This window comes from Dipodomys ordii, unplaced genomic scaffold (assembly GCF_000151885.1).
Source record: "Dipodomys ordii isolate 6190 unplaced genomic scaffold, Dord_2.0 Scaffold146, whole genome shotgun sequence".
Taxonomy (NCBI): domain Eukaryota; kingdom Metazoa; phylum Chordata; class Mammalia; order Rodentia; family Heteromyidae; genus Dipodomys; species Dipodomys ordii.
In genome coordinates, this window is record NW_012267362.1 from 4,294,341 (window position 1) to 4,305,188 (window position 10,848).

At 36.4% G+C, this 10,848-nt stretch overlaps 1 pseudogene across 1 annotated transcript; it reads left to right on the forward strand.

Moving 5' to 3' along the window:
* The first annotated feature begins 1,232 nt into the window (after positions 1-1,232).
* LOC105997446 lies at positions 1,233-3,076 on the forward strand (annotated as a pseudogene). The gene has a single exon (XR_001175645.1). The product of XR_001175645.1 is annotated as a UPF0469 protein KIAA0907 pseudogene (transcript).
* Positions 3,077-10,848: the final 7,772 nt, after the last annotated feature.

Here is a 10,848-nt window from a genome sequence, read left to right on the forward strand (position 1 = left end):
GCATTGAACCACCATCCTTTGTCTATACATTTCTAGTAATGAGGACTGCAAGTCTAAGCCACCTGATCATACCTTTTTAGCTTTTCATTTTGACCCCTGGCATTGCTGATCTATAGTAACTTCCTGCTCTCATCAGGGGCAGAGTTCACAACTGTGTGGTAGCAGATTGCACATGCCGTTTCCCCTATGATCGGCCCTATTATTATGTCTCATTGGTTTTCTCAGATGTGCAAACCTCCCATGATGGGGAATTTCATAACGGAAAGGAATCCAAGGAACAGAATTTTATGAAATAATTTTCTGAAATAGCCTTGGGCTATCTGGAATTGGTTATTTGATATAATTATATTTTAAGACATTAATGATCCCAGAAATAGTGTTAGTAAAGATGCTGTTCATCCATAGCAATAAAGTATTACCTATAGATGTACTTGTGTGATCTGATGATAATAGAAAGAAAGTTGGGTGCTTTTTTTGGAAGATGTATTGCTACCACATAACTTTTATGAGTTTTGCCTATAGTTTTCTAAGTATAGCACTAGAGGAAAGTAAATAATAATTCAATTTTATGCTGGACAAAGTGGCTACTCAGAAGGTAGAGATTGGGAGAATGATGTTATACTACTAGCCCAGGCAAAAAGTTAGAGAAATATTATCTAAACAAGGCATGTGCCTGCAATCCTACATACACTAGAAATTATAGCATGATGATTTTGGAGGAAAATATGTCAGAAGCTGGCTTAGAACTCAGAAACAATAGCTAATGCCGAAAAGGACTAAGGCTGTAGCCCAAGTGGTAGAACACCACAAGCCTGAATCCCTGAGTGCCAATTCTAGTATCAAAGATATACACATTCCAAACTCAAATTCATGCTCTTCAGATGTATGAGAGCTTCTAGCAAAAGAAAGCACATATGGAACTCAGACTGAGAAGATGTAAAGAAATTATACTGGTCAGGAAAGAAATTAATGACACTGAAACAAAAAAACCCCAGAAAAGTCAGTGGAAGAAAATATGGTTGAAAATGAATTACACAAACACACACATATATGCATATATGTATGTAGATATGTATCTACTATATGTAGTATATATACACATATACATGTATACATGCATATATATGTATATATACATATGAATGTATGTATCTATATATACATACATATATATTGCTAGCCCATGGTTAACTTCAGTAAATGCTGTTTGAAATATTAAGAAAGAGGAGTCGAGCCCGTCTCCATGTCCGCGGGGAGCGCGACACATCCTGGAGCTGGCGGGCGCCGCAGCAAATGGGACCAACCGGCTCCTGCTCCCCTTCTCTTTCTCCCGCCAGCGGCCCCGGGTGGAGAGGTCACCAGTGGGGGAACTCCTGGGGGTGCCACGGCTGCTCCCTCAGGAGCATTGGATGCCGCTGCAGCTGTGGCTGCCAAGATCAATGCCATGCTCATGGCCAAAGGGAAGCTGAAACCAAATCAGAATGCTGCCGAGAAGCTTCAGGCTCCTGGCAAAGGCCTAACTAGCAATAAAAGCAAAGATGACCTGGTAGTTGCTGAAGTGGAAATCAATGATGTGCCTCTCACATGTAGGAACTTGCTCACACGAGGACAGACTCAAGATGAGATTAGCAGACTTAGTGGAGCTGCTGTGTCAACACGAGGGAGATTCATGACTACTGAGGAGAAGGCTAAAGTGGGACCTGGGGATCGTCCTTTGTATCTTCATATTCAGGGCCAGACACGGGAATTAGTGGACAGAGCTGTAAACCGAATAAAAGAAATTATCACCAATGGAGTAGTGAAAGCAGCTACAGGAACAAGTCCGACTTTTAATGGTGCAACAGTCACTGTCTATCACCAACCAGCACCCATTGCTCAGCTGTCTCCAGCTGTTAGCCAGAAGCCTCCTTTCCAGTCAGGGATGCATTATGTTCAAGATAAATTATTTGTGGGTCTAGAACATGCTGTGCCCACTTTCAACGTTAAATAGAAGGTGGAAGGTCCAGGCTGCTCCTATTTGCAGCACATTCAGATTGAAACAGGTGCCAAAGTCTTCCTACGGGGCAAAGGTTCAGGCTGCATTGAGCCAGCATCGGGTCGAGAAGCTTTTGAACCTATGTATATTTATATCAGTCATCCCAAACCAGAAGGCCTGGCTGCTGCCAAGAAGCTTTGTGAGAATCTCTTGCAAACAGTTCATGCTGAATACTCTAGATTTGTGAATCAAATTAATACTGCTGTACCTTTACCAGGCTATACACAACCCTCTGCTATAAGTAGTGTCCCTCCTCAACCACCATATTATCCATCCAATGGCTATCAGTCTGGTTACCCTGTTGTTCCCCCTCCTCAGCAGCCAGTTCAACCTCCTTATGGAGTACCAAGCATAGTGCCACCAGCTGTTTCACTGGCACCTGGAGTCTTGCCAGCATTACCTACTGGAGTCCCACCTGTGCCAACACAATACCCGATAACACAAGTGCATCCTCCAGCTAGTACTGGACAGAGTCCATTGGGTGGTCCTTTTCTTCCTGCTGCTCCTGTCAAAACTGCCTTGCCTGCTGGACCTCAGCCCCAGCCCCCACTCCCAACTCAGCCCCAGTCACAGAAGAGACGATTCACAGAGGAGCTGCCAGATGAACGGGAATCTGGACTTCTTGGATACCAGCATGGACCCATTCATATGACTAATTTAGGTACAGGCTTCTCCAGTCAGAATGAGATTGAAGGCGCAGGATCGAAGCCAGCAAGTTCCTCAGGCAAAGAGCGAGAGAGGGACAGGCAGTTGATGCCTCCACCAGCCTTTCCAGTGACTGGAATAAAAACAGATTCTGATGAAAGGAATGTGACCGGGACCTTAACAGGGAGCCATGATTATCCAGCCAAGAAGATGAAGACTACAGAGAAGGGATTTGGCTTAGTAGCTTATGCTGCAGATTCATCTGATGAAGAGGAGGAACATGGAGGTCATAAAAATCTGGGTCAAAGAAACTACTTGACTTTTTTAAAGCTGGTCAGAACTCATCACAGAAATGAAACACAGTGGTCTGTCTCTCTGAGAACTGGTTGCAGCTAAAATAGATTGGACAACGCTCAATAGGATGGTGGACTTAGTGACTGAAATTGCAACTTGTCCTTTTTTCTTGGCATTACAGGTTTTGCCAAAAGAACTTTTTTGTATCAAATATTGATGTGTAAAAGTGAAGAAGCTAGTCTGCTGAACCAGAAGTAGTTTGAGATACTGAACTGTCATTTTTGCACATTTGAATACTTTGCAGGCTGGCTTTGTACAAACTTACCCTCTGGTTTCCTATATGTTGTAAATAATTATACCATAATTTCATTATAAATAAATGTATAAATATTCAAAAAAAATAAATATTAAGAAAGAAAGAAGAATAAAGAACATGCTGGAAAGGTTGTACTGTATGTGTATATGGAAATATCAAAGTAAAATCCCTTTATACTACAAGCTTACACTGATTCAAAAGTAAAACTGTTGCACTTTGACACAGGGATGTGAGCCTTGAATGTTTTCAGAAAGAGCCATTGATACATAATCTATAATAATTTAAAAATCTCTATATAACAAGAGATGTGACATACACAAAATAAAAGACAATATCATTTTTGGCATAAGGGAGAAAAAAAATGTTGGACGGATTTCTGATTAGTATGCACAAAGCTCTGGCAATGACCTTGAGCAACCCAAACAACTACTACAGCCCCAGAATTCATATATTGGGTGCTCGGGGAGCTTATTGGAATCTGAGGGCTCTGAACTAATAAAGAGATTAATCATTTATTAGATTTATAAGTCATCATTCATTCAGTGATGGTAGAAAGTAGGAATTGGGGTATCTGAAGGATGTGGGCCATCAGGCCATGTTTTTGGGCTATGCTTTTCCTTACCCCTTCCTGTATTTCCTTGCCTCTGCATTCTCCCCAGTAGAAGGTTCTAAATTTTCCTGCTCCATGATGTTCCGCTTCACCATCAGCCCAGAATCCAGGGCCCAGAACTATGGAAGACAAAGTCTAAAACTCTGAGCACAAACAAGGAATTCTTTCCTTCCATTTTTTTCTGAAGTATTTTTTCCCAGCTACAGAAAACAAATGGCTATCACAAAAGTAATAGGAAAAGAAGTAAAGCTATCTCAAATCATTGACGTTATGTAAGTCACACAGGAACCATCCAATGATAAAACTCAAACAACAGAACGTGAATCCGTAATTTTATATAAAGGAATAATAACCAGACAGTATAAAATGGCAGCAACCTATAATATGGAGTGACAATATTTAGAAATAAAAATAATAAATGCACAAAAATAAATATGAGACCATGAAAGGAAAAATATTTACATGAGATATAAAATTATTATACATGAATCGCTAATTTTATATGAATGAATAATAATCAGACTATAAAATGGCAGCAACCTATAATAGTAACATGAAGTGAGAATATTTATAAATAAAAATGATAAAGGCACAAAAATAAATATGAGACCATGAAAGGAAAAAAATATTTAAATGTATAAAAGGTACAAAATCAGAGTTGCACACACATAAAAACATTCCCTCATTTTAGACCATATACAAACATGATAAAGTTCTAATATTTTCTAGAATGCAAATGAAAAGAGCAGTGAGCTATTTTTTGTTGAGCTAAATAAAAATATATAAAGAAAAACAAAAACATTCAAATATAGAACAGGAAACAAATTAAAGAAAACCTATCTATGAAGGGATTTATTATCCAGGCATTAAAATAGGCTAAATTTCTTCCTAAAATATTGTTCTTTTCTTTAATTCTAGCTACTCATGAGGCTGAGGTCTGAGGATCACAGTTTAAAGCCAGCCCATGCAAGAATGTTTGAAAGCCTCTCATCTCCAAATAAGCACAAAAGAATCAGAATTGGAGCTGTGATTCAAGTGGTAGAGTACTAGATAATAGAGCTGTGGTTCAAAGTGCAAAGAGCAAAGAGCAAAAAACTTAGGGACAGTGCCCAGACCCTGCCTTCAAACTCCAGAGTTGGCACAAACACACACAAAAATTCCATCCTAACATATGAATATAAAGTTTAAAATGGAATTTATAATAAAAATAGGTTTACTGCACTATAAATTGCATAAACATAATATTTTAAAAATTATTTATTGTTTCTCACTTATAAATGAAGATTTAAAATAACAAATGTTTATTTCATTGGCAAAATAGAATATAATATACACATATTATTAAGATGTGATTATTTTACTCATATTCAAACATCTTTCAGTGTCCTGAAGTAGAATTTGTTATTCAAATCTATATAATTACATTACTATAAGATTTAATAATTGTACACCTATATAGCCTTGAAAAAGTTCACATTGTCAATTGGTGATTTCCATCCCCAAGGATAGCAGTGATAGCTTATATGTTATGCCCCATTTGTGAATTTATGTGTGAATTCTGGGTTGTATTCTAGCCTAACTGCTTAAAAGTTATGGGAATATCAATGTAGCAGATAATTAAATGTGTACAGAATGTATTAATATGTATAATTAAGATAAAACATCATTGGAGTTTATTAGGAAATTATAGTATCCTATAATCATTCTAAAAAGCAGTGCTTGTCATATTGTATTGCTTAATTATGGCCAAGTACTTCATATAAGTGGAAGTTGCAATGATTAAAATAATTAGTATACAGTTAAGCCAAGTTATAAAAGTTGTAATAAAAATATTAGCACACTAAATGTGCGTATAAGGACTAGATTTCAACATGCAATATTTCCTTAGAAATGGTTCAGATTTATTTCATTGCACTGTTCTGTATTAGCATGAGATGGCAGTGCTCCTTTCCATTTTCTAATTAGTGCAAGATTTTGTAAAATAATCTTATCTGCTTTATAATTGCTCAATTGAAATGGAAAATTATAAGAAGCATATCTCTATCATCTATCTAACTATCTATCTAATGTTACTTAAAGGGTATGTAATATGCTTGTGCCTCAGTATCTTTCCTGTGCAAAATAGTAATTATGCTAAGAAGGATCGACCATGAAACTAAATTATCAATATTATGTATGATATATAATAAAATAGTGAATGTCTGCTATTATTGTTACTGTATTGCTGCTGATTTGCTGGACTGCTTTTCAAAAGCTCACTTCATTTGTATCTGCTTAGAACCCAGAAAATGACATTCTCCTGCCTTACTGATTTAATGTCCCTGGGATGCGTGTCTCCCTCTCAGCAGTATGACTAATGGAATATGGAACTTGAGTGGTTTTTGAAGTTGGGTCTACAAATGGTGTGTGAAGTAAATGATTGCTAAAATAATTTTTCTTCATTTGTGTCATGGTCTGTTTTATAGAAAGAATAGGAGAGCTCACAGGCCATCATTTGTCTTCTGAGACTCACTCTTAAGCTAAAATCTGATGCTGACATTTGTCTTGTTTTCAGTGATTATCAGAAGGGTCTATGAATTCCAGTCATCTCCTCTCCTGCGTTATCAATATTCCTCATCTACTAGTGTTTCCAACAAAGGTGGTCTTTGTAGCTGCAAGCTTGGAGATAGATTTGAAGAAAATAGTACAGTGCACAAATAAGGCATGAATGTATATTTGGGGAATATTCCTCAAATATGTGAGAAATGGTATTAGAAAATGTGCAGGATAAGCAAAGAAGTTTAAATGTTTGTTTCCTAGTGTATTTGTCTACACAATGAGCCTGAAGAGTAAAAGCAAGTTGCCTAGCATATACCATTGCACTTCCCTTGCTAAACCAACCTGGAAAGAACTTTAGGAGCATAGTGCATAGGTTTAAGAAAGGAAATTGATATGCTTTAGCTCTCTTCCATTTTTCATTGCCCAGATAAGTTCCAACACCTGTCTACTCTCCGGGAATCTATGGAGTGAGTCATGGATCCTCTCTGGTTCCCTGAACACGTCTCTGGCCCTATCCCGATGTGGAAAGCTGGATTCAAGTCTGGGAGAGAAGCGGGGAAACTAGAAGTAAGGCATTAATACAGTGGAAGATCAAGACTGTATAAATAAGCTCTTGGCTCACATCTTAATACCCACCACGCCCAACACATTCTGGGTTACTTTAATCCTTAGATCACATGGACCTGAGGGTTTCCTGAAACCACTAGAAGGCTTCAGTATCATTTGGTTTTGTTGTTGTTTTTTGTTTTATTGTATCGCTCTACATCTAGTTCTGATTAAATGCTAAAGAAATTTATTTGTATATAAAGTCAAACATGTCATAAAACACAATTAGACTTGTTTGTACTGTAAAGAATATATCAAAATATCATGACATATGGAGATAAACTCTTCTAGAGGCAGACCAACTTTACTAAGCAACCAAACAAGGACAATTCCTAAACCTCAGGCCTTCACATTAAATTTAGCAATTCTGACATTTAAGATTTGCATATTAAAAACCCATAGAAAATTAAACCCATGGAATCTTGACAACATTCTCAGTTTTGGATTGCAAGGTCTGAAGACTCTCTGAAGAATACTTTCTATTCTAGAGCTTTTCTTAAAGATGTTTGGTAGAACCAAAGAAATACCTACAGTTTAATCAAAGCCAGTACCTATGGTACCTGCCCTGGTGATGTGTTTAGAACTAAAAGTTCAAGGATGTTCCTTGTTTGTGTCAGGATATTAAATTGGAACTATTTGTTACTGGCATGTTTGCCACAGTAGAAAATGTTCATCTATTTTGGCTTGAGGTTGCACATTAGGGAAACAAACATGATTTAATTTCATTTAACAATGTGCATTGGTAAGAGGGACAATGGGAATTTTACCAAATTGGATATTTTCATAGGACTCAGCCTACCAACTTGGAAACCAATGGGATATATTTTCTTTAATGAGAACATGTTTTCCTGTAGTGAATTTTTATAGCATGGAAATGGAGATATCATTGCTTAGAAGGGATGGGGAAGACCTCTGAGATCTCAGCTCTTTTGATTTGAGACACCATTAACCACTAAATTAATGCAAATATAGCTTAATGAAATGTTGCTCATACACTGATCATAAAATATCCCTACAAAATACCACTCTGCACTTAATAAATATGAGAGCCAAACCAGAATAGCCTTCATATTGATTTTTCAAAAAAATATGAATATTTCCCACAGACTCCTCAAACACTCAGGCTTATAAACCTCAAAGGTCGGTCTAATTATAAGATGAGTTGGAATTGATTTAATATCATCTGCCAAATGGATGGCAACACACTTGATGATGATCATTTTGCTTAAAGTGAGAGAGCGCACGACAGGATGTCAGATGAAAGCAATGTCAGAGACACAGAAGATGAGGACCTCACCGAAGTAAGGGCTTTCTTCCCACTCCTTTTCAGTAGTTTCTGTGGATACAAGCAAATCTAACATGACTCAATGTGTGTTCCCCAGATGAATGATATACTGACATTTAGAGTAAGCACTTAGAAAATTCATAGCAGTTTGACGCCATTACATCACCAAATGTGTGCTATTTGTCTAGTTATTAATTAGATGACATGTTACAAAATGAAATACATTGGATTATACAACAAAAGGGTAGAGCCAAAAGGAGGAATGTAAAAGAATGAAGAGAGAAGCTGGGAGAATGCAAGCAAAAATTCATTGTTTATATCATAGAATTGAGAATGGGGGATGGATGGGTGGTGAAAATGTTGAAGTGCTGACACAGATTAAGATTCATTGTACATAGGAACTGGTCTGATAATATTCAATACATAACCTAACATTAATGTAAGTAAGGAAAGGGTTGGGTTGGGAGGGGTTGGTAATAATCTTGTAAAGGGTGACATTGCTCGAAGTGCATTGTATTCATAAACTGCTTCAGTGAATACCAACTCTTTTGTACAACTACTTTTGGGGGGCCGTATGGGATTTTGAACTCAGTGTCTTGAGCTCTGGGCCTGACTTTTTTCTCAAGTCTGGCAGTTTTCCACTTTAACCACAGATCCACTTCTAAACTTTTGCTGATTGAGGATGAGAGTCTCACAGGCTTTCCTGCTCATGCTGGCTTCAAACCATGATCCTCAGATTTTGGTCTCCTGAGTAGCTATGATCACAGGCATAAGTCAATGACACCCAGCTAAAAGGTTATAATAAACCTTAATTTCAAAAATACTGTCTTAAGGTTTATAACGGATGAGTATTTTTTGAGTGTTAACCAGAGAATTCTTGAGATGTAATGTGGGATATTGTGAAGAAGAAAGAAAAAAAAATGAATGTCACCACCCATTCTCCTCTATCTTGGAATTAGGAGCACAGAACTCTATAGATTAAGAGACAATAACATTTGGAAAAATAGACTCAAATAATTCTTGTGAAAATTAGAGTTCTTTTGGGTTAAGAAATATCTTTGTGTGGATATATGGAATCTAGAAAGTAGTAAGTAATTATTGGGTTGAAAGAAAAAATGTTATGCATTTTTAGAATATAAATTTTCCCAGAATATAGAGACTCATTTTTCCTGAGTGTACTGAGTATTATTAGCCATCTGTTCATTTCACCAACTCACAAAAATTGAGTAGATTTGGGATTTCTGATACCCTAACAAAACATTTCATGCTCGTGAGAATATAATAAATGAAAAAAATATTCAACACAATTAATTATAATTTTAATAATAAAGATGATCTGTGTAGAAGAGCAAAAAGAAACCTAGAATACTAAGCTATACATTGCATTTTATAAGTGTGATTATGCACCCTTACAAAAGTAAATTTGACAGAGATCCTGTCTAGGAGTATGGATTTGTTTTCTCAGCCAGTTAAAGAATTAAAAAGGCAGGAAATTGTTTAAAGCAGACAGATTAAATTTATTTAAAAGCAAAAGGAAAGTAGCAAAACATAATCTGTGGAAAGTACCTTAAAACCTGGATCAAAGGAGGTCTCTCTGTGAGCCCTTATTATAGTATGAGATTCTTCCCTTTGTTCTCCACTTGTACTTCAGTTCAGGGCCATTTTTACTTAAATTCACTATTTTCTCTATTATATTCAATCAAGATATTCTCTTTAGTAAATGAAGCCAAACATAAACAATATTGAGAGAAGCATTTCCATGTGGATTTGCAAATCCTGTGAGTCACTTATTTCAAATAATTCTGGAAACTTTAATAGAGCAAAATATAATGATACATTTTGTCTTACGAATTCCATTGTTATTGTTTCCACAGGTAACTATGAGTTTCTGAGTCAAAGCCCAGTGCCTTTTTTTATAATTTATAATATCCAGGGCATATACTTATGAATTTGTTTTGTAGTAACATTGGATAAACAACACATGTCTTTTAAGATTGTTATAAGATTTGATATATGCATAACACATATATGTTTTATACATTTCAAATCTTATAAAAGTTGAAACATACACTTACAGCAATCAACCCCCCTCATAACCAAGTATGAGTCTGTTAAATCAAAATTACTTCACAGTACATGTGAATACAATGATTGAAGAGGACTTGATCAGTCTCTGTGTAACTTTAAATTAGAAATAGTTATCCTTGGTTGTCATTGTTTCCTTTTGTCATGGTACTGGGATTTGAACTCAGACCTTAACCCTTGCTAGGCAAGAATAGCTCTATCAGTTGAGCTATGCCTCTAATCCACTAGTTATTTTTCTCAATACTTTTTTATGACTTTTATGAGTTTTTTGAGAATTTTGTTTTGACCAAAAGTTTTCTAAAATGGAGTAAATCAGGTAACACCTTCATTCTTTCCTTACTAAATTGTACCCAGATTACAAACATAAAGAAGAGAAGAAACAGGTTCTCACCTGCCTATAGCTGACCCAGAGATGGCCTCTGGCAATCATACAG